General features: G+C 40.9%; 1 protein-coding gene across 3 annotated transcripts in view; it reads left to right on the top strand.

Annotated features, from left to right (window-relative positions):
- The window catches only part of cdcp2 (CUB domain containing protein 2), a 45,079-nt gene that overhangs the window by 3,463 nt on the left and 15,900 nt on the right, over positions 1–25,716 (top strand). The window contains exons 2-4 of one of the 3 annotated variants that reach the window (XR_015126045.1): positions 20,369–20,547; positions 20,629–20,857; positions 20,930–21,082. The gene's annotated coding sequence lies outside the window, so the exon portion shown is untranslated. Of the gene's footprint in view, positions 1–19,850; positions 20,548–20,628; positions 20,858–20,929; positions 21,083–25,716 lie in introns of those variants that run through there. The other 2 variants (XR_015126044.1, XR_015126046.1) reach the window with 2 other exon arrangements.

Below are 25,716 nucleotides of genomic sequence, written 5' to 3'. Positions count from 1 at the left end.
GAGTGGTAACAAAGGTGTTGCGTTTATATTTTTGTTGAGTGTACATTTTAAGAATTCTAACTTCAGCAACTCCAGCTTCCTTTTTCCGCTTAGCAGAGCTACAGTATTTCTGTCTCTAGCTTTGCGCAGTAATTCTGCACCAGGGACAGTGAATTGGGGTGGAGAGAGACAAGCTCAGGCTGGGAATTGTTACAATTACTTTCACTGTGAAAGGTGGTCCCTGTGGAATTAATCACCCCAGGGTTCCAGCATCTTACCTGTTTAATAACCAGTTTAATCCCTTCCTCCCACGGTTCACCACTCCTAAAAAGATACGAGCAGCTGATTTTTATTAACACACACTGGTTCCATTAAAGGCCAATTAGAAGCCATGAATCAGTTGTGTGTTTGTGTGCGTGAACGCATCTGTTGTAAATCATTTGTTTGTAAACAAGAGATAAGGCTATTGAGAGCGACTTAACATAAAATATTTGCATTAGCAGTATAATTTATTTAAAAGAAACAGACACAGTAGCGTGCAGCTCAATTATCATATGTTAGTTATGTATAATATCTGTCGTCTTGCATCTCTACATTTCTTCACTTGCTGTGTATGCTTCACAAACTATTTATCCTCAAGTGACTTGAAAGGCTTAACATTCAAACCAGGAACTATGCTTAAAAAAAGGGCCCTTCTCAAGGTCAATGGCACACTTACAACAAGACTAATTGAGAATTTGATCTAGTCGCTCCAGGGGGTGGACCGAGTGCTGCTGTGAATGTTAAAGATGAGCTATCAGCATTTGATCAGAAGTAATCAAATGCTGGCCTACTTTAGGTCACTACCTTCTTTACCAGCAAACTGTGCAGCAGACATGCATTTCTGTAACGTCTGTATTTAAGCACAGTAAAAATACAGATAGATTCTTGATCATCAACAAAGAAATAAATGAATAAATCACAAAATACACTCTTAGATGACTGGACAACAGAATAATTATGTAGCAACAATTTTCTAACAAAAGAAGATAGTTGATTACAGCTGCAGCGGGACGCCCCAGTGGGAACACTGTCATGTTATGATGATGTATACATGTGTGACTACAAATTCAGTTTGTGAACAATGATTTAGCAACAGTTAGCAAACAATACTTGTTTGCTAACTGTTGCTAAGTGAATATTTGGGGAGAGTGCTCACCTGAGCTTTGAGACGAGAATAATCATAACTGCAAAAGCCTGAGTGGCGGCGACCATCTGTTTGCTACACTAAATTTCATAATAATTCATCTAAATGTTGTTGTTCAGTCAAATATCGGTAATTTACTAACCAACTACAGACTGTCATTGCCAGGCCTAGAGCCACGGCATTAGCACAGTGAATTGCATGAAGCCTTATATAAGTTGAAGACCATTTACCTGTGTATAATTGTTTGAACTGATGATCTTGGAATCTACAGGGTTTTTTTTTTATTTTTTTAGCTCCAATAGATCTTCATGGTTTGTGTAAATCTCAGTCTTTTCCATTGTTCCGAGTATTGGTGGATCCATTGAGAGCTGTCACAGAGAAACTAGCAGTTCTAGTCAATCATGATCACTAATGACGAGTTAATAGGTCTTGGGTTTGTGAGATTAATTGACACCGTAGAACCATCAAGGCCACTAATTTGAGTGTATGTATACTGTTGAGCCTCTATGTATATTCTGACCTTGTGTGGATTAGAGAAAATCCTAATTAAATTCAAACTTGTGCACCCGGTTCATCAAAGATATATTCTGTGCAATCATTCCACCCAGGAAAAAGAAAAGTTTTTTAAAAAATCATCAAAAGCCCAAAATTACCATGACATTCATGCTCAAGATGAATCCATGTAAACCTCTGACCATACCTGTACATATTTAAGCATAAATATAGAATATAATGTTAATTCCTCCTAATATTACATTAGATAGAGGGCGTGTGCACAAACTCACATACATGAAATAAAAAATCTATTAGCGAAATGCAGCTTGTTTTCAGGTAAACAAGCTATGCAGCAAAAAGTGCTGTTGTGCTCTGATTAAAGGGAGAGAGCATTGAATCTTTCATTGCAGCTTCAAAATGAACTTGAGCGGCTTTGATGTAAACTTGCTGTTTCAACCAGTGGTGGCTTGTTTGACAGGCAGCAGCCACACAGACAAAAACAGCCCAAAGTTGTGCAGAAGAAATGTGCCCCGCTTCTACAAGCTGGCAGAGTGGTAATGATTAGCTCTCTAGCAGTATTCTCCTAAGGCGAGTGATTACGACATGCTCTGCAAACTATGACACCTCTTACCTCGGAGCCCAAACAAAAAAGAGCATCCCGAAATATTTTAGAGCGCTGCTTAGAAGAGTTTGATCTGAATCGTTGTTTCTCGCCCTCTCCCTGCAAGAGTTTGTGTTTATTATTCATGTTGAGGACTTGAGGGGAAATTGGTTTTCTTAATGAAAATTACTTCCTGGGAAACAAATGAACTGTAAATGCCAGCGACAAAGAGCTGCATACCTGCCTTATGCCTTACAGCTGGGTGATCGAGTTGGATGAGAGCTGTTGAGTATGAATCATTTTTCTCAGTGTTTTCTCTCTTTTGCCCCTTACCCAGGTTACGAGCAGCTCTAAGCCTCCATGAGAGGAATAACCTGAAATGGAGGAACACTTCAATGTCGCCCTTTCCTCCTCTCGTCCACAAGTGATTATACAATTGATTTTTTTCTACCAGTGGTTCCTACTATAGGAGCAGTAATAACAATTTATCTTGGCTCCTTGTAGCATTACTGCAGAGCTGCAGTGAAACCAGAGGAAAAGTGCTGTATTTTATGATTTATGGAGGCTATTTGACCTGTGCTTATTAGAGGGATCTACTGAACGTGATTCAGACTTAGGAAATAGACTATAGGCTTTACCCTGTGATGGAAGTGTGAACAAGATGGAATAGAGGTCCCTGATGATTGAAAAAGAAACATGGTCCAGTATGAACAGTGATGTTTAAATATGTACCAGCTTTGGTTCAGCACTTTAGATGTTACAGTGACCGATTACATTCTTATTACAGGTCAATAAGAAGAAAATCTCTGATGTAATCTCTCCAGTGTAGGACGTCATTGACAAATCACACACTTACAGCCCGGTATAATTTGGCGTGGATGGAGGTAAATCTGTGACTGATACATATGATCATTAACTACTCATTATCCTGATTCCTGCTCGCTATTTTTTCCTCTTTTTTAAGTATTGCTCAGTGCCATGGTTCTTAGGAGCTACTGGCTAGCGCTCATTGATTGGCATTTATGAAGCATTTTAGCACAGCAGCTACCTCCCTGCCGTCCTTCACCAAATTCAGGCCTCTCTCCCATAGCTAGTGATAATATTTAACTGCTGACCTTATCTTCTCTCCCCTACATCTCCTCTCCACCACTAAAGGGGAACATGTTAATGTTTGACACAGCTTCTACATGTAGCATGCTAATCCAACTGTGGCCCAGCTGATTAAAGATGAATATCAGCGGGATTGTAAACAGAGGCATGCCCCAGGCATCTTCAGCAATGACTACATCTGTACAGAGCCATGTAAACGGTTACACCTCAGCCAGCTATATACTAATACAGATCTTGGGGCTAGATGAATAAATCAAAGGTTCCCAAACTGCAAAATGTATTTGAGTCTACTGAAATGTTTAAATAAAAATTATTTTGAGATAAATAGTGATTGATGTGACATATTTGACAGCACAAAAATTCTACTATATGTTGTTATTGGCAAAATTATCTATTAAATTTAAATGATTTAGATGAATTTTTTAATTTAACATCTATTATTTACAAAAATGAAGACATAAAAGTCTTAAAAGACAAAAAAGGGCAGGATATAATCATAAATGCTGGGGCTGAAGTTTTGACTTAAACCGATATAAAGTAAGTAAGTAAGAAACATGTATTCATATAATGCAAAAAAAGCAAGAAAACAGTCACAATCTGCTTTACAGAGGTAACAATAAAAATAATGACAATGTCTAAGGAATGAGACGTACACACAATATAGTAAAATTGCAAAGTATCAGTTAAACTAAAACTTTCTATGATAGTTTTTAAAACAACTCATAATATAAATACGCCATTATATTATAATTTATGTCACCACTAACTGCAGTGTTTCTTTTTTCTCCTTTTTCTGTGAAAGATGTAAAAATGTACAAATATGTGTATGTAGACAGTCTGTACAGCTGCAGTTCTGCACAGAAATGTTCCTATATTGCTTGTCTTGTGCATAAACATAATGCATGTTCAAAAGTCCTCTAGTTAATTATCTGAAGTAAATATCTGAAAGCTTGAGATACTGTTCTCACTTTCAGGAGATAAACGCCTGTGCTCAAACAACATAAACATATTAAGCTTAAGGAATTAAAACTAAAGCACTACAGTTTATGCGCTCTAGTTCACCCATAGGTTTCTCTACATGCTGTTACAAATGCCTGCTCCGACAAAGATAGAATATATGCCGCCTTCAGCTGATCGATCGTGGACCACCTGAGAGTTGTGCCCTTTCTTTGTAGGCAGAGCTGTCACCATTAGCTAGACAAGGAGCACAAAAGTAGGGAAAAAATGTTAATATTGTAGCCAAGTTGTATAAAACGCCTTTGAAATTTCTCGGTCTTTTTACTTTTTACTCTTGTTTTTTACTGCAAATGATGGTTTGGTTTGTTAATATAATCAGAAGCAGTCATTATCTCTGTAACACCAGAAGGAAGAGCACAGTGCTCAGCATCATATCAGGTGTAGTTCTCTTCTCAAACAAGCCATGGGGTGGCTAGACAGGAGAACCACAGACTTACACAGGCAGACTACTAATGAATGTGAGGAGGTGTTTGCCATCACCAATGTGATCAGTTCTTACTCATGCCACCTTCTTCCAAAACTAAACATAATACTTTGCAGGAATGAGAAAGCAGTCACATGTTTAAGCATCAGAAAGATGCTAATCATGCTCTTACCTGGGGTTTGCAGTGACTGATATAATTGAATCTCCATTTCATTAGGATGAACATAGTGTGATGTATGTAGGCAAGCATGTAAATATGAGCTGGACCAGGGCATTTGTCTGCAAAAATTAAATTCCTGCCATGAGTTTGTACTTGAAATCAAATCCCCCTTTTCTATTCTCTGTTTGCAAATATTACCTTGAATTGAAGAGCAAAGCCTCTTGACTGACATCTGAAAGCATACACAGATGCTGCAGTTTGAGAATTCTCGCAAGTCAGTGTTTAAGTAGGTTTTTCACTGCGAGTTATGGTAAATTTCTCCAGCAGTGTTAGAACCTATACTAAAAGAAAATGGGTTTATTTGCAGAAAATGAATGAATGAATTATTCTGAACATGAGAAATTTGAAATACAAGAAAAACACACCTTATTTGTGTTTCAGTCATGCTTAGAGGGACTGAGGAGTACACGCACAGTTATTCACATTATCTCCCCTTTTTTATTGCCGATAAAATGTCTGCCTTGTGCACATCACAAGAAAATTTAAACTGAGTTTTGCAGCAGAGAGCATCATAATGTTCTGGTGCGTGGGAATATAAAATTCAGTTTGAAAAAATAAATTAAATCTGGGCATTATACATTGAAAATTGAACAAGGCAAAGCTAACCATATCAAATGGCCACTCTTTTGCGTTTAGTTGACACAACATGAAATGAACTGCTGTCATCAAAGTGGCTTTTACACTCCCACAGTGCAGCAGAGGTATTCAGTAGAGAATTAAGTTCAGTATTAACATACACAATTTACAGGAGATGTGAACTGAGCAAAGATGACTCATTCATTGAGGCTTTAATATTACTTCATCAGCAACATAACAGCTTTTCACAAAAAATAGCTGAAAAGGATGTAATCTATTTAATTTTACTTATATGTCATGGAAACTGCGCAGTAATCAACACTGAAATGTAAATGTGCCAGAGTTTACTAATACTCACTCATTTTAATCAGCCTTCATTTCAGAATGATAACTGTCCCTACCTGCAAAGATGAAGAGTCTCATATCGCGTGTTAATGAAACTGCATTGCCTGTCGCCAGGTATGAGTGCAGTTTCACTAAAGCTGTACCAAGTAAGCAACAGATCATTCTCTTTGTAATTAAACTAGCAACTGCAGTGTGATTTTTTTAATACTTCCCAATGGACACTTTTCTTTGGATTAGTCCTATCTTTAACTAAGTTCAGCTACTTCTACAAAGGGTGATGACAGTTCACTTTAGATTATTGTTCTACACAGGGAAGTTGGTTTTGGATGCTAGTTCAGATACAGTACTGTGTAAAAGTCTCGAGTTGCCCTTGATTTGTTTACATTTTGCTGGGAAAATTGGAAATAGGTGCAGTAATTTGTTAAAACAAGTACAAACTTGAAGTACATGAAGCAAAAATAGAGTCTGTACTATTCTAACAAGCTTGAAAGTCAGCATATAGTAGGGCCAACTTTATATTTCAATACAGCTTAACCCCTCTTAAACAAACTTTCTCGTTATTTCTTTAACGAGTCTTCAGAAAAAGTTCTTCTTGAAGGACATTAAAAGTATTTCTTTTGCATGTCGGCTGCCTTTTGCTGTATTCTGTGTCAAGATGATGCCACGCTGCTTCAGTGATGTTGAGGTGCAGGTTCTGGGAAGGCCAATGCATGACTGATAATTCAATTCAATTCAGTTTTATTCAATTCAAAGCGCCAAAGCACAACAACAGTTGCCTCAAGGCGCTTTATATTGTAAGGTAGACCCTACAATAACACACATAGAGAAAAACCCAACATCATATGACCCCCTATGAGCAAGCACTGTGGCGACAGTGGGAAGGAAAAACTCCCTTTTAACAGGAAGAAACCTCCAGCAGAGCCAGGCTCAGGGAGGGGCGGGGCCATCTGGAACGATCAGTTGGGTTGAGAGAAAAAACACAGCCAGAGATTAATAACAAGTATGATTCAGTGCAGAGAGGTCTATTAACACATAGTGAGTGAGAAAGGTGACTGGAGAAGAAATACTCAATGCATCATGGGAATCCCCCCAGCAGCTTACACCTATTGCAGCATAACTAAGGGAGGATTCAGGGATGATAGTGTTCCATTGTCCGTGTATGCTTTTATTGTGTTGGCAGGGTGTTTGGAATCATTGTCATATGCAAAAATGAAGCTGTTATCAATCAGATGCTTTCCCAAGGTATTGCATGGTGGATCAAAACATGACAGGAGTTTTCTGTGTTCATAACAGCTATGGATCCATCAGTACAAGCTGAATGTAAAATACATCAAATGTAGATGTTGCACAGATAATTTCAACTTCAAAATAAAACGTTTGGAACATTATTATGTCCTTAAGTTGTATATTTTTTTTTCTTCTTAGTAAAATTGCTTATTATGTGTAGACAGAGGGACAATAATGATAATAATTTGAAACACAGTTAATGTGTGCACAAAGCCTCGGTTTGAACACTGCTTTGATTTCACTGTAATTAATCTGTTTAAAATAAACTGTTTCTTAATGGAGGTGGTGTTGTGGTTGTCACCGAGCCCACAAAAATGTACCTTTAGCATCCCCTCTATGATGTGCTCTCCATTAATTTAAAAGCAGCCACCCTCTAGATACCAGCTGGCATCTGGAACATGACCTTCTGTTGGCGTTGGCAACCAAACGAGCCGGCTTTTGCTGTTAATTAGCCTCTCTACCATTAGGCCAACAAGGAGCATCCATGCCTCAGCGTTTATGCACTCAGCACAACAGATCACACTGCTTCATTTTCAGTTTATATTTCAGACCCTCACTTGTCACAGACTCACACACACACGTCAAAACCAACAGATGCCAATATCTTCAACCGCAGTTTAAGAAGGGGAACAGCATATTAGCATAAATAGAGATTACTATGCATGACTGTCACTTCAAAGATAATCAAACAAATTAGAAAACTGTTCAAGTGTTCACCAGTGTTGGAGTGAGTCACAATTACTACTCTTTTATTACACTTTTTGTTTTTTTGTTTTTTGTTTTTTTCCGTCAAGAGCATTTCATATGTTTATGTAACATAGACCCGGGTGTTTGTAAAGGGCAACAGCTGCAAGATGCATAAGGACACGCATAAAAGATGTGTCCTTAAAAGATATGGACACACACATATATATATATCCATAGGTCCCTCATCCTATTGATGTAGCCCCTTCCGCTGATACTGTAGCTAAGATACTGCGCAGGTCCCTCAAGCTCCCAGGTCTCTGGTAGAGGACCCGAGCTTGAAGGATAAACCGCCCGCAAGGGCGTGCTGGGTGTTGTTTTGTTTTGTTTTGTTTTTTATATATAAAATTACACGTTCTAAAAATCCCAGCACTCCTACATTGTACAACAGAGTAAGCCGCTTCACTGTTGCAGCATAGTGCTTATGTAGCTATTACCTAGAAATCACAATATGTTACATATGTTTATGTAACATAGATCATATATATATATATATATATATATGGTCTATGTTACATAAACATATGAAATGCTCTTGACGGAAAAAAACAAAACAAAAAACAGTGTAATAAAAGCGTAATTGTGACTCACTCCAACAAGCAGAAAAGGCAAACACAGACAAAAGTCTAGACAAGGTAATAGATATGGGCAAAAGCCGATAATCAATGTACTTCCACTGCCAAGTGATCATTACAACCACAATCACAAGACAGACCTGAGACACAGAGCTGGATTTTTCAGGGTACGGAAGGATGAGGATGATGAAAAAGGCAGCAGTGGCCAACATTTACTCCACGATCAACATTACCTCCTGATTTTTACAGTAGCTATTGATTGTCCCATCAACAGCATAAAAACTTTGTAAAAGATTTTGGTGACGTAAAAAACATTAATGCCACATGTTCATCTTTTCTACCTTAGAAAATATGAGAATTTGGTGTACTTTTATTAATATTATTCCATTTTATAATATTGCAGTGGAGTATTTGTGAGTATGGGGACAAAACAAGCTTTTGCTCTCTATTTTTTGTTAAACTTTTTGCCCTGTCTGACATTTTATGGACTAAACCATCAACCATTAAATCAAAACTAAATCTCAACCAACTCTGTATATTTTTTTATATATTTATTGTTTACTCTATTTAATTTGTAAAATATGTATACACACACACACACACACGTAGAAAAACATATTTAGTACACATCCAGTAATGCATATAGTATTATATATTGTACATACAGTGGGGAAAAAAAGTATTTAGTCAGCCACCGATTGTGCAAGTTCCCCCACTTAAAATGATGACAGAGGTCAGTAATTTGCACCAGAGGTACACTTCAACTGTGAGAGACAGAATGTGAAAAAAAAATCCATGAATTCACATGGTAGGATTTGTAAAGAATTTATTCGTAAATCAGGGTGGAAAATAAGTATTTGGTCACCTCAAACAAGGAAAATCTCTGGCTCTCACAGACCTGTAACGTCTTCTGTAAGAAGCTTTTCTGTCCCCCACTCGTTACCTGTATGAATGGCACCTGTTTGAACTCATCATCTGTATAAAAGACACCTGTCCACAGCCTCAAACAGTCAGACTCCAAACTCCGCCATGGCCAAGACCAAAGAGCTTTCGAAGGACACCAGGAAAAGTATTGTAGACCTGCACCAGACTGGGAAGAGTGAATCTACAATAGGCAAGCAGCTTGGTGTGAAAAAATCAACTGTGGGAGCAATCATCAGAAAATGGAAGACATACAAGACCACTGATAATCTCCCTCGATCTGGGGCTCCACGCAAGATCTCATCCCGTGGGGTCAAAATGATCATGAGAACGGTGAGCAAAGATCCCAGAACCACACGGGGGGACCTGGTGAATGACCTGCAGAGAGCTGGGACCAAAGTAACAAAGGTCACCATCAGTAACACACTACAACGGCAGGGAATCAAATCCCGCAGTGCCAGACGTGTTCCGCTGCTGAAGCCAGTGCATGTCCAGGCCCGTCTGAAGTTTGCCAGAGAGCACATGGATGATACAGCAGAGGATTGGGAGAATGTCATGTGGTCAGATGAAACCAAAGTAGAACTTTTTGGTATAAACTCAACTCGTCGTGTTTGGAGGAAGAAGAATACTGAGTTGCATCCCAAGAACACCATACCTACTGTGAAGCATGGGGGTGGAAACATCATGCTATGGGGCTGTTTTTCTGCCAAGGGGACAGGACGACTGATCCGTGTTAAGGACAGAATGAATGGGGCCATGTATCGTGAGATTTTGAGCCAAAACCTCCTTCCATCAGTGAGAACTTTGAAGATGAAACGAGGCTGGGTCTTCCAACATGACAATGATCCAAAACACACCGCCCGGGCAACAAAGGAGTGGCTCCGTAAGAAGCATTTGAAAGTCCTGGAGTGGCCTAGCCAGTCTCCAGACCTCAACCCCATAGAAAATCTGTGGCGGGAGTTGAAAGTCCGTGTTGCTCGGCGACAGCCCCAAAACATCACTGCTCTCGAGAAGATCTGCATGGAGGAATGGGCCAAAATACCAGCTACTGTGTGTGCAAACCTGGTAAAGACCTATAGTAAACGTTTGACCTCTGTTATTGCCAACAAAGGTTATGTTACAAAGTATTGAGTTGTATTTTTGTTATTGACCAAATACTTATTTTCCTCCCTGATTTACGAATAAATTCTTTACAAATCCTACCATGTGAATTCATGGATTTTTTTTTCACATTCTGTCTCTCACAGTTGAAGTGTACCTCTGGTGCAAATTACTGACCTCTGTCATCATTTTAGGTGGGGGAACTTGCACAATCGGTGGCTGACTAAATACTTTTTTGCCCCACTGTATATTTATTAGGCTCAGATTTAGCCATTCTTATATTTTGCTTGTTTTACGTTATTGTATTTTTGCACAACTCTGTTGCTTGTGAAGCTCGCACACAGGAATTTCACTCACATGTACTGTACCAGTGTACCTGCACTTGTGATGTGACAATAAAAGTGATTTGATTTGAAAAGAGGGATCATAAACAAAATACACAAAATAAAACATACTGAGTATGACTAATGTCCAGGAAGGTTAAGTTAGTTCAGTTTCTATTGTGATTTCTAGGTAACAGCTACATATACACTATGCTGCAACAGTGAAGCGGCTTACTCTGTTGTACAATGCAGGAGTGCTGGGATTTTTGGAACGTGTAATTTTAAAGGCTAAACTTTCCGCAACAACTTCCCCCAGGCTGATACTGTAGTCTTACTCGATTAAATGTTTACAATATATGAAAATGAAGAACTAAAACATCCCCCAACACTGTAAACTAATCACATTCATATCTGAGAGCCGTGGGCCTCATCAAACAAATATAAAGTTTAATAAAGCCCAATGAAATGTGATTTTCACATGGTGCCATTCATTTCCATAAGTCCTGTCTTTACTACCCTCCCGTGGCGCCTCGAGGTCTCAGTGGGGTTGTAGAAACTGGGGCTCACACAGGAGAGGAACACTTTCACAGCTCCATTTTCATTTAGTGTCATTAGAAATTCAATTCCCAGCAAATGACTTTTTAGAATTTCACAGCAGTCCCTTAAGATGTTCTTGCATGACCCACTTTTGTCTCAAGCAGCCGCGGCTTTTCCTCGGTGCCACAGTTCAGAATGTGTACGTACATTCCTAAACACATCCTCTCAGGACTTGCGTTCTCGTTTACGCGTCGTGTTTTTGTTTTTGTTTTGGACTGCTTGCTGAGTCTGCTGGGCTCACTCCAGGGAAAACTGGTCATTTGATTTTAAATTTAAATGATAATTGAGGAATGCCGTAGCAACCAAATGCAAACGTTCAGTGTAAATGTAATACAACTGCTTTGTTTTAAAGTAAATCCTTCGACTGGAGGTCCCTTTTTATTTTTCTAAAAAAAATGAAATATTACTACTAGTATTTCTAGTAACGCTATCACTACTACTATAATAATAATATGTTGCTAATATATTACTTTATCTAAGAGCAACTTTTAACTGGTAAATCCACATATATTTCTCTCTGGTTTTGCTGATTGCACATGTGCAAATACATTATACATCAACAGCTAAGCATGCTGGGATAATGTTCTGTGATGTGTCCCATCTGTTAAAACTCTCGTGACAAAAACAGCAGATCGATCTTGACTCCTCATTTCGAGATAAGTAGAAAGTGGGCACAGCTGACACTTTAAACTTTGAGCTTAAAATAAACACGCTCACTTTTCTGTCTGCAAACAAGGCTTAATAAAGACGATGGGCTATAAATCTGGTCCTCAACGTTTTTCAATTTCCTGCATCACTGAATATCCCGTGGTAGCGGGGGGCCACCTATCCTTGGGAAATTCCCATACATAGTGATACCATGAGTGTAATAATGTGACACATATAAGACACGCAGAAACAGTGATTTCACATTGGGGAATTTGGGACACTGACCTAAAGCAAATAAGAACCGTCAGCTAAAAAGAAAGTTGACTAGTAGGACCCAAGAGGAAAGACGGGAGACATGAGGACATTAAGTGAATGATGATTCCAACAGAAATCTCTCTATTCAGGTCAATTACATGCTTACCCTTTAAAAGTTTAGGGTTAATAGAGCTAATGAATGCACCACAATGGAGTTTATGGAGCATACAGGATATCCTTGAAGTGAAGTCTGCTGCCCTCAGCTTGATCTTAAGCATCATCAGTTGTGAGCCTGCTGGCTCTGACAGGTGGTCGTGTATAGGAAAGCAGGTGATGCCCCCTTGCTTCCCTCAATGCTGTCAGTCAGTGTGACAAAGGTGACATTAGGTGGAGATCCTGCCATGCTGGAAAGGGCACTTGCACAGCATGTACATCTTTTAATAGCCTCCACCCAGATCAGACTTGCAATAGAGACACGCAAATTTACCCACTTTTGAGTGGCTACACACACGGTAAGATACAGATTTTCTTTCTGATCTAAGCACACACACACACACACACACACACACGAACACATAAATATGAACAAACACACACACAATACATGAATTTAAGAAGACAAGGTGCCCTTCCCAGAAAGGAGGACGGTTAATAATAAAAGTACAGTGTGTTCCAGAAAACAATGCGCACAAATAAGTCTTATGTCTAAGAGTTACAAGTCTATTTAAAACTATAACCTTCTTCTAAACTGTAATTTCTTTCACATTGCATTAAAAGATAAATAACTCTTTTCAAAGCCAACAAATTATTTTTTTTTAACATTTTTATGACTTTTTTTCAGCTAAATGATTAATCTGCCAACTCCAACATGTTAAGCAGTCCAGAGTCTGTTATGATATCTTTAAACTGCTACAAATGATTGTTAAGTTAGCCACAAGGTTCATAACATGCGCTGTGAGGGGTGCTCAGGTTATCATTTTTATATCCTCTGCCAGCTCTTATGTAAATATGTTCGGTGGTATGTTGTAATGGGAGGTTTACCTAAATATCCTGTTTTATTGTCTGACATCCTTTTTTGTTTTTATTTATTTTCTAATGAATTAAGGTAGCACAGAGTGGCGCTATTCCTGTTTCTACAGGAATTGTGCAGCAATAGCACACCAGAAAGAGGGTTCTCACTGGGAAAATTAACAGTATTCTTTGAAGAAATGTCAAATGCTGAAAGCTCAGAAAGAGACGCTATAGAAGTTTGCACTAAAGAACAAAATGGTTTGCTCAGAGTAACCACAGTAACCCCTTTATCTACTTCTTCTTCCCATCTAAAACTTCACTTTCACAATCAAAGACCTGCTATGGACTGTAATGTCTTTTGATCGCTGTCTCTGAGCTAATTGAAACAGAATCTGTGTGCAAAGTGGTCCGTTTGGTCAGGCTTGGCTTTTAACTGCAGCTAATGCATCGAGATTTTTGTCTGCGCATATGCTACAGTCAAAAGATAGTCAGTGACACAAGGGGAGTTAGGCAGTAATGGCTCTCCCTGGAAAGGAAAAATAGTAATAGCTATTTCACTTTCTTACAACATCCCCAAAGGAGATAATACATTTTGGAATAAGGATTTTACCCTTTTTTTTAATGGATGTCAGAGTTTGTTCTTTTTAACCTTTTTATTTTAGATTTTTTTTCTTTTTTATTCAAATCTGTAAGACATAGTCTGCAATATGATAACTGAAACCAGTAAGCAAGAGTTACGTTTTTCCTATCATGTACAAAAACACCAAAGGGAATAAGTAAAATATACTGTCATGCCTAACAGATTATTTGTGCATTACACTACATTAATAATTTATTCCAGAAGTGCAATGCTTTTAGCACAAATAAAAAATCCAGATCAATTTTAACAACATTTAAAAGTTGAGATGTGTCATTTATTCTTGTTTTGTAATGACATATTGGCATAAAAGCCTTGTCCGAGCATCCAGTCTTACTTACTGTAGAACCATTTTCCATGGAATTTATTATCAATCTTCTCTTTGGTTACTACCGAACAAAAAGCAGGTCTTAAAAACATCTACACCAATATTTACAGAAAAACTTTTCTAGGCATTAAATTTAAACCCAAATGACTGAATGATCTTTTAATATTATGATCTATATTTTTGTCATCTTCACCATCAAGCATGCATTAGAGAACTAGAGCGAGCATTAACAGACATACACTTTGTGGCATTTAATTTCAAATACAGCTTTTCAAACTGCCAACACATGCAGTACATTGTTTGGCACACAAACATGCAATCTGTCTGCTGGCTAATGCTACAGTTGCTATATGTCCTGGGGGTGGGGGTTGGGGGGGGGGTGGAAACGGTAAAGTGTGATAACTTCACTCTCAGAAATGGAGGAAGATGTAAGAAGGAGAGGATGGGGGAGATAGATGACAGGCTATTTTCAAATCTAAGGTCTGTGCAGCAAGTGAAATCTGGAAAATTGGAAACTTAGAGCTTAAATGAAATGTTCTTATTAATTGTAGATTTATTTAATCTGAAATTGGATCTGAACATTATGTCTTAAAGAAGAATATATTATATTTAATATTTAATATTATGAAGTCTTGTTTTATTCAACATTTGTATGAGAATACTTGATAGTTCAGTAGAGGCTGAACTGGTCTGTTTGCAATATTATGGTACAGTTTACAGTAACTGACTGTGTTGGACCGGTGTAGGCAGTCTGTGCAGTTCATTAGCAATGTGCAGATCTAGCTCGTTCCATTTAAGAGCCAAACCAATCCTTTGCTGTTCTGATCCAATGCTCACATGAAATAGACAGCCGATCAACCCTTTTGTCTCAGTATTGGTCATAAATTTTAATTTAAGATGATCATGTGATTTAGTTTGTAAACTGCACCTTCATTCTGTCTTTATACTGGATAGGGGCGGCAGGCAGATATGATACCTCAGACTACATGCGGTTGGATAAATCTATAAAGACCAGTAAACCTCAGAGTAACACAGGTCAGCTGATCCCAACCTGTAGACAAAGAACAATCTACTGTTGCCATAACAGAATTATTGTGTAACTTATTTCTAAGTGAGTCTTTTCCACCTGCTGCACTGCTACACCAACACTTAAGGTTCCTACAGTGGACAAATCAGACTTTAAACCCTATTTTTAACCTTTCCATTCAATTTTCCATTACTGCTGCTTTTGGCAATTCTACAGGTTAAGTATGACTGCAGCTTCAGGGCTGCATGGAAGCGTACAAACAGCAGTTGATTGACATGTCTCTCACTGTCCAGTTAGTTTTATACCACCAGTTTTGAGTCATATGATTCTGACTGTTAAAAGCACTTACATCATTGTTGTGTATTTGTTTGTATCTCACTGCACAGTTTTGACAGACTGTATACTGACAGCTGTATAACATAGCAAAACATTGTGGAGTGGTCTCTGTTAAGCTGTAAAAACTGTATAAATGCAGCATTAGGTAATAATAACTATACAGTTTTTGCTACACAGAGTTTGGTGGCATCAAAAAGTCTTTTATACAATATGAACCTGATTAGTTGTCTGTTCAGGCAGAATTGAGAGCTGAGATCATCACCTAAACATTGACAGCTCAGCAGTCAAAATGTAATTTGATTGTGGCCACTGAAAACGATATAAAACAGGATTCACATTAGCAGTCATTAGCATTCACATTTGCAGTGAAGAGCTGAGAAAGATGATTTTCTGTAGTACAAGCACCAGCCAGTCAAATGTTCCAGAACAGGCACTGACCAATCAAATTGTGTATTATGAGAGATTTCAGGAAGTGCAGTTGCAGCTTGCAGTCAACACCAAAATGGAAAAGTTGATCATTTTAGAGTAATCACCCCATTTCATGTCATTATACTTAGTCACAGGCAGTTAGCAAAGCTTATGCTACTTGAGGCAATATTAGCCTGCCTGGTTAGTTTTCAAAATGTTACTGATTGCAATGATAATTGAGCCGGCAGAGATAACCCCCAAAAGTTCAGGAATGGTCTAGATCAAGCAATGATCCAACACGTATGCGTGAGTGTTTACTGATTCCATCACATGTGCCAATGTGTCCCTAAAACAGCTCTCAGCAACACTAAATATATGTGCAGAGGTTATTGTTTGAGAGCAGGAAGGCAGAGATGGGAAGGGCATAGAGCTTTCCTTTAATTTTCTAAATACAAAATACAACATCCTACGCAGACCAAATACTACACTCTTGGAATACTCCTGGATCGCTATAGTGCTTCACACTAGCTGGACTTGGAGCTGAGAGTAACAAATCAGGATAGAAAGCTAAAAAAATATTGATAAACAAGATAAGGCTTTATTGAGTTAACTCTTTTTACTGGATTTGCTTTCATTTAAGAACAGAGAGAAATCCTAGAGATGTTATTTAAAGGATCTGCGTGCACAAACCCAAGCACATAAAACCCAAACAAACAGGACAAAAATCCTCTGGGATTATGTATATATGCACAATCTTATGCTAGGAAAAAAATACTGAGGTTCATGACATCCTTATTTTCTCTTTTCAATACTGTGGTGTTTGGCCCATTTCCCTCTTTGAGTCAGAATGCACACTTTTTGCCACAAAGGACTAGCTGAGAAAACACAGCCAAACCAAGGGAACTCACACAAGCTTTCCTAGTGGGAAGTTGATGAAATGGTTATACAGTAGTGAAACACATCCGCACAAAAGCTTAAACCTATTTCTATATTCCAATTCCTGGAGACAAAACTGATTTGAATGAGGAAGGGACATGTGGGGCATAAGATGTAGAGTAGGGAATGGAATAATCTAAACTCAGTGACCATACAACCTTTTGAAAATAATAAGGTGACTGGAGTTGTCGGTAGGCAGGCAGGGAGACTGGCAAGATTTTATCACATGAGAATAAAGGCATATTAATCATAGTCTAGGCAGATATGAGCACAACAGTAAGGAAAGAGCTTGGAAAAGGTTAATGTGTGGAAACGGATGTAATAACGTGCAGCATTGGAATACTAAAATGGTACGTTCAATATGCAGCAAAGCAATCATTGCACTTTGTCACATGTCATTGTACATAAGGCAATGGTATGCATAAACTGCTGGCAAAAAAAATGATGGAAAAAATGTACACCATCTGCCAAACAGCACGAATTTAACAATAAAAAAATAATTTGTGCGTGGGAAGCTCTGCTGGTTGAGGCTGTCAGTTTCAATCTGACTCAGCCTTTACTGCATGTCATCAGCTCTCCCTCATATTTCCTACATCTCTGTATAGAAAACTAATTTCAAAGATAATTTGAATCATCAACAACAACCTACACTTTAGGCAACTAATCCTTAAACACGAATTAAAAACTTTTCAGTTACATACGGAAAACAACAAGATAACTATTTTCATTTCCTACCAATGACTCATTTATGACCTTGATAATGACAACAGAGAGCCACTGTGGAAGGAAGAAAAGCAAAGTTAGCACAAATTAATCTAAACTTGAGTGATTCTGCTAGGCTTCATTTTGACAGTCCAGCGGGCTACAAGTACCACATCTCTGTTTCAAATGGAAAATCAAAGAGACTGTGTACTCATCAGCAGGCTACAGAGCCCCCCATCTCCCTCATTGTCTCGCGGCATGGATATTTTGGCAGCTGGCCCTTGTACTCATGGTGTCATTGCTTTCCACTAAAAAATGCAGACAAGAATTCAAAGGCCATGTTGAGATGTAGCGACATAACTGAAGCATTCACTTTTCTAGACATGCCGTTTTGCTGACACAGACAAGACTTGAGAGAGTGAAAACACCCAGAAGAGCAGGTGAAAGAAAACATGGAAAAAGTATGTTTTTATCAGTGAAACCTCATCAGCAATTGATCTCATAAACAAACCATTTTTGCCTTTCACGGCATTTCATTATAATAGCCAACTATGTCATCTTTATTTGATCAAGGATGTTAAACACAGCTGTTTGGTTCTGTCAGATCAGGAGGGTTTCAGGTTACTTGGTTTCATTTCATACGGGGAAAAAAGAAGAGAGAAGCTATCCAGTTTTATGATGTCTCAGACAGCTCATAAAATGATCCATCAGAGGGCTGGACTTTCTCTGACACAACCCCCAAAACAACTACTTAAATCCTTCCAAACAAGCAGATATTGACAGGTTGTAACCACTTGGCTGCTCTCACCTGAATCACCTGAATTAAGGGAGCTTGTACAGTTTACCAGACACAGTCCAGAGCCATTGTGCATGAAAGAAGTTGTTGTTTAATGAATTCCTAAAGTAGTCCATTGCCTAAGCAGTCATATTTAAAATATCTCTCTATATATTATATATAAAAGCAAGTCATTTGAGGCATTTGTCGATTTCACCATCATTTCAAATCTGAGCCTCACGACATCAGCATAGCAATTTCCATTTTCTGCGGTGGAAAGGTGTTGTAATAAGCATGTCGCTGGTTCAGAAAAACACTCCTAGCCTTCCGACACAGTACTGTGCAACATCAATCAGGACTGTGGGTACTAATGGAGCTTCAGTGGTCATCGGAGAAGGGCAGCCTACTGATAGATGAGGGAACATGGCACAAACAACCCCATGCACACGCAGAAATACACAAGCACACTCCCATCAGTCTGAATGCAAAGAATAATAATGTCTTATGAGAAGCACTGGCAATCAGCCCACAGCACAGATTCACAAACATGGACAACATAGGAGTAATAAAAATACGAGAAAGAACAAGTAATATCTACTTACAGTTTTATCACACTGAAAACATTACTGGCAATGGCTGGGAGAGAGGCGATTTAATTAGACCCCTATTAATCAAAGTAATTGGTCATTCTGCATCCCAGGAGTGTAACTGGCCAATAGCTGTTAACCTTCTGTCTCTATCACTGCTGTTGTCCCCCAAACTATTAATATACTGTTGGGCCTCATTTCCAAATGACACCAGGGAAGAATTTTCCTTGGTTCCCAATAAAGAGTTGATCATTTCCAACTGTTCACGCAAGGCGTATTATTCCTTAAGAGCATGAATTGGTTTCTTAGATAAACACTCACAGTTTGTACTGCTATGTCGTACATTGCAATATTTTTGACCACATTGCTTATGCTGTACTGCAATGTTATGCAAACTGTTCAGGTGGAGCACTGCCAGCTTGGCCTTTGACAAGTACTATAACTGGTAAATTTGGTTTTCATATTGTTGACCAATGTAAGACTTGACATTATTTGCAAATAAATATGGTGTGAATGTTGAAGAAAAGGTACATTGAGGGTATTCTGCATGTGCTCAGTCTGTACATACAGCTGGTGCCCCCCACAGACTAGGACATGACTGGTAGCACTTGACCATCTGTCAGGAAGTAAAGAGTAGATTCAGGTCCAAAAAGCCACCAAGGCCAAAAAGGGTCAGCGGTGATATGGAGTAAAAATGTGGCCAAAGACAGGTCGTTATTCTGCTCAGAATAATAAATAACCTTATGCATGGGTTTTTGTGTGTGTGTGTGTGTGTGTGTGTGTGTGTGTGTGTGTGTGTGTGTGTGTGTGTGTGTGTGTGTGTGTTTGTAACAAACCTAAACTACTTGGTAAATAAGGCAAATCCCTCTGAAATTACTATCAAAATCATAATTATAGCACATTTTGAGCTACTAGTTCTAAAGACGGATCAGTGCATTTTGTTGTGCCTGGCCTCTCTGGAGGAATGGGAACTTAATCTTAAACTCCTTAAACAACAATTCTAGAGTCTTTCTGAAGGTCTTTCAAAGTTTTCCTTTGGACACTGGCTGCTTTTTCCACTCATCTTCACTCCTGTCATGTCTTATTTTTAGAGGAATGGTGTTTGTTTGTTACACCTCTTAACACTGACCTATGAATCATTCAAGAATGAAATGGATGAACTACCTTTTGGTCCTTTCTTATCAGCAGGTTGTCACAAAACACATAATTTATTCCAGCTTCTTGTCATATGCTGTGGGAGTGTCTGGTCGGGTGTGGTCCAGGTTCCTGTTGTCCATCCCCTGGGGTGGAGTTGGCCAGCTCATCACCTGCTTCCAATTTCGGGGGCTCCATCTAGAGGGTTTTTAAGCCAGCACTGCCTGCCACTCCTCGCCAGTTCGTCCTGCTACCACCCGTGGTAAACTTGGACTCCTCTGTGCTCGGACTCTGTGTGCCTGGATCGTGGGTTAATGTGTTCTCCATCTCCTGTGTTCTCCAGATTCATCACTCGTCGTACTCATCAGCAGCGCTGGTTCTGTTTCCATCCTGTTCTCCAGTCTGCCTAGAACCCTAGGACCATACACTCACCTTCTCCTCAGCCTGCCCTCCAGCCCGTACTTCAACTTCCCTGGACACCTTGGAACCTGGACCAGCTTCCCCACACTCTCAACCATCCCTGGGATGCTCCCACGGCAACCCCTTCCCCGCCTAATAGCCGGTGTTTTCAAGTAAGCACAAGACTCTCCATTAGTACCACTCACCTCTGCCCTTTAATTGTTTCCCTTCTCCTGTGTTTGCAGAAGTTCCTGCCCATGTTCTCCTTGTGTTCAACGTCCGTTTCTCTGCCCTCGGGCCTCCCTCAGTTCCTGCGAATGATTTCTGTTAGACCCAGTCTTGTTTAAGTCCCTTTTCCTTTCAATAAATTGTACATAGTTCGAGCAATTGAGTCTGCTCTTGAGTCCACTGCATCCTTGTTTGTGACACTTCTTTTGTTGAATCAGTCTGACAGACAAAATAGCATTTATGTGGCAACAAAGTAATTCCCAAACAGCTATTGCTGAAAACTTGGTATATCTCAGGGAGTACAGTGTGTCCTTAAAAAAATCGGACATTAATGTATTTGGCGATTAGTGTTAAAAGTCCGCTTGTTCACTGTAGCTGTTTTATACTACGTTACCCATGATGCACCTCAGTATCTGTACTTCCGGTTGGGAACGTGTTCAGCGCAGCGCTGCACAGATGAGAGGTGTGTCGGAGGAGTAACGTATTAACGTGCATTCGGTGTGAGTTAATACTGCGTGCGTGCTTACCATGTGAGTATTGTAAGATGAGAGTGAGGCTTGTTGACTTTATCTGTGTAATTTGCTATCGCTAAGAGGCTAGTCCCGTTGCTATCGCTAAGAGGCTAGTCTCGTTGCTATCGCTAAGAGGCTAGTCCCATTGCTATCGCTAAGATGCGTTTTGTTTGGCCTACTACAGGCAGCCTTGTGTTCAGCCCATATTTCATTCCATATACGACTTACTGTCAAGCATTGTGGTTGTAGGTGGATGTAACTATTTACTATGTTTATTCTCTGAATCGTTGCAATCTGCAGAGGTCTGGTTTGCCAATGTATATACAAGCCAGAAATTCATTTATGGTCTTAGGGTGCCATCTAGTGGCCATGAGGTTATGGCAGATTGTATAACATTACGCTGGAAACCCACAGTACGGTATAAGGGGTACACTGCTATCCATAGTGGTTAATACAAATGTTTGTTCTTTCTGTTTACAGATGACCACACACACACATACCCATATACACACTCACACCCCCGTTACCTGCATGTGAATACTGTAATGCCTCCCTACCAACGCTGTACATCCTGTTGATGTCATCTGCCACCTCTTTAGTAAAGTTATTTGAACTACATCACTGTGGAGTACCATTCCTTCTGACCGAGGACGACTCAGTTGAAGCGTGATCGGCAATCAGTGCAAACATACATTACAAGTGGTCCTTCGAGCCGGATTCGCCTTGGCTGAGTTAATGAGATGGCAAACCCTCAGGATAGAGGTGCATCGAGTAGCCCCCGTCCAACGCGGGAGAAGAAACTTCCAGGACATCTGGTGGACTATGAGCACAACCTAACTGAGCCATCTAGCGCTCCAAGTAGTTCAAGCAGCTCCGACTATGAAGAGGATGAGAGATGGCAGAAGATGGAATCAGTTTGGAGCAGTGTCCTCCAACACATGACTCAACTGCAAGTGTCTATGGAGGAAACTCGTGGGACATTACTGAAGCGGGTGGAGCGTTTGGAGCAAGCTTCTAAACCTGGCAGTCCTCTTCCCCCAGAAACAGGAGCGTTAGAACAACCCCAACATATTTCCTCCATAACAGAAGTTGCACCACTACAACCTAGCAATGAGGTGTTACATGACACCACAACACCGGCGAACATGCCGACGCCAGTGGAAACATCTGCTCCATCACCTCCCCGTAAAGCGAGCCTTCACATTCAGCCAGTGCTGCACCCTGCCACTTATGTAGCTGCATCGACGCCACTCAGGAGACCTGGGCGATGCACTGCTGAACCCTTCTCATATCAGCGATCGGAACATCAGCTCCTGATGAACAGGCCAGGCCAGGTGCAGCTATTACATTCTGCATCCCCAGCTGATCAGCCACTACAACATGCTCATCTTTCAGTGCACCAGCTATCACAGGCTGTGGACCCAATGAGTCTGCAGCAGATGTCACGTCCCGCTGCTCCTGTCTTCCAAGTCAGACATCCAGCTAATCCTGTGTACTTGCAGCAACCTTCACGTCCACCAGCGCCTGTGACCCAGCCATCACAGTGGACAGAAGCTCATCGCCCTGTGCCCACCATACTGCATCCTGAAGCTGTGCCTGATCCAGCTGGCAAGTACTATGTTCCTTATCCCTCAGGCAGTAACTATTCATCATCTTCCTCTGCTGAACACCATAATCCACAGGTTGCCACAACTCACCCAGCAGGAACGCCTCTACCAAACCTGATGGAGATGATGGTGGCGTCTTCATATGGCATCCCAAAGCCTAAGCTGGTGATCTTCCGGTCGGGGAGAGAGAGTGACTTTGCCTTATTGAAGAAAGGGCTGGACAGCACCTTAGGGCCACATTCTCATCTGGGAGAAGATTACAAGTATCAGGTCCTACTAGATCATCTAGAGCATCCCAGCGCCTTACAGGTAGCCAAGCGCTACATTCACGACCGCACTCCCTACACTAGTGCAATGAGGGCGCTAGAGCAGAGGTATGGACAGCCAAGGCAGTTAGTCCAAAGTGAGCTTAGCACCATATTAAACGCCCCCCCTATTAGAGCTGGAGACTCTCAAGCTATTGAGGACCTCTCCCTGTCGGTGTCCAGCCTGGTCGGGCTTCTCAGTACCATGGATGAAGTAGCAGCCAGCGAGCTTCATTGTGGTTCACATGTGGACAGACTGCTTACCAAGCTCCCTCTGAACTACAGGGACAACTTCATCGAGTACTGTATCACCCGGGGGATCATCCGCAGTGGCAGCAGCCGAACATACAATATGTACGACTTCTCAGAATGGCTCGAACGGAAATCCCAAGTCCTTCAGCTATCCAGACAAGCCTCTCAAATGCCCCCGGACAAGCCACGTCCAGAGAAGAACCTACTCAAAGCCTCAGCAGGGCTCAAGCCACACAACAGATCTGCTTCCATCTACTACGGCCCAAATCCAGCCCAAGCCAAGCTAAAACAGGAGGGAGAATCTACAGCTCCAGATCCGACAGTCCAACTTAAGAAGAAACAGAAGTTCAAACCTTATTGTCCATACTGCGAAGGGACAGAGCATTATCTGAATGGCTGTGATGGATTCAAAAGGCTAGACCTCAAAGCTATGGCTACCTGGATTACAGAGAAGGCCAAATGCTGGCGCTGTGGCCGTAAACATTCTCCAGAGCAGTGCACTCTGAAGAAGCCGTGCAGCACCTGTGGTGACCAGCATTTGTCGGTGCTCCATGACCTGGTTGAGGCCAAGAAGCGGGACCCTAACATACTAACTGTGAGTACTAGTATGGTCTACCTAGACTATTCAAGTCACTCAGGTCGTGTTATGCTTAAGGTAGTACCAATCCAACTACATCATGGGAGCAAATCACTGGATACATTTGCTGTGCTCGATGACGGCTCAGAGAAGACTGTTGTGCTTCCAGCGGCAGTTACAGCTCTAGGTTTGGAACAGGAGGAAGCAACACTCTCACTGAGAACTATCCGTCGAGATGTAATCCAGATGAAGGGAGGCTTTGTCTCATTTCAGGTTTCACCAAGGGCTAAGCCCAAAGTGAGGTACAAAGTAACACATGCCTTCACAGCCCAACAACTGAGCCTAGCTACTCAGTCATGTCCAGCTGAACAGCTAAAGAAGAAGTATCTTCACTTACAGAAAGTCCAGATTGAGGGATTTAACCAGATCCAACCTTTGGTGCTGATTGGCTCAGATAACGCTCATCTCATCACCCCTGTCCGCCCCGTCCTTCGGGGGTCGTCCAAAGGGCCAGTAGCTATCTGCACCAAGCTCGGATGGGCCATCCAGGGGCCGGCCAGTAGTATGCCTACATCTGAGGGGGACCTGCAGTGCCTGAACATGTGCCTTTCTCCTGCAGAGGCCGTGCATCAAGATGTGAAGCGTTTGTGGCAACTAGATGCTCCCCCCTACAGGACAGAGAAGGAGGTCACACGGTCAAAGGAGGACAGAGAGGCGGTAGCTATGTTGGAGACAAAGACTATCAGAGTCCCAGTAGACGGTGTCGAGAGATACGCCACTCCGCTGCTGAGAAGAAGGGACTTTCCACGGATGTGTGTCTCTCCTGAAGCAGTAAAAGGCCTCCTCAGATCCACCGAACGTAAGCTGGCCAAGAATCCTGATCTGACCCTCACATAGAGCCAGGAGATCCACAGGTTAGTAGATTCTGGTTATGTTGTTAAGCTGAGCCCAGATGAGACACATAGCCCTTCTGAGTCATGGTATGTACCCCACCACATGGTACATCACAATAATAAGGCTAGGGTGGTCTTCAACTGTTCGTTTGAGTTTCAGGGGGCCGTCCTGAACCACTACCTCTTACCAGGACCTCCCTTGGGGCCCACTCTGCTGGGGGTATTACTCCGCTTCCGCCAACACCCTGTAGCTGTGAGTGGAGATATCAGAGCCATGTTTCACCAGATTCGGCTGCTCCCAGAGGATTGTCCTCTGCTACGGTTTCTGTGGAGGGATTGTGAAACTGACCGGCCCCCAGACGTATATGAGTGGAGAGTTTTGCCCTTCGGAACGACATGTAGCCCCTGTTGTGCTATTTTCGCCCTACAGAGACATGCAAGGGAGCACGAAGACACCCACAAGGACATCTGTGACTCTGTCCACACAGCCTTCTATGTGGATAACTGTTTACAGTCCCTATCCAACCCAGAAGAGGCAAAGCAGCTCATCGACCGAATGAGAGATTTACTCATTCAAGGAGGATTCGAGATACGTCAGTGGGCGAGCAACGTGCCCGAAGTAGTTGCTCACCTGCCCGCTTCAGCTAGATCAGAGAGC

This window comes from Aulonocara sp. 'chitande type north' Nkhata Bay, linkage group LG18, assembly GCF_057382095.1.
Source record: "Aulonocara sp. 'chitande type north' Nkhata Bay isolate Kocher_YH1m ecotype deep benthic linkage group LG18, A_spYH_male_GT1.1, whole genome shotgun sequence".
Taxonomy (NCBI): domain Eukaryota; kingdom Metazoa; phylum Chordata; class Actinopteri; order Cichliformes; family Cichlidae; genus Aulonocara; species Aulonocara sp. 'chitande type north' Nkhata Bay.
Note: the sequence above shows the minus strand (reverse complement) of the source record. Positions and strands in the feature narration are given on the sequence as shown.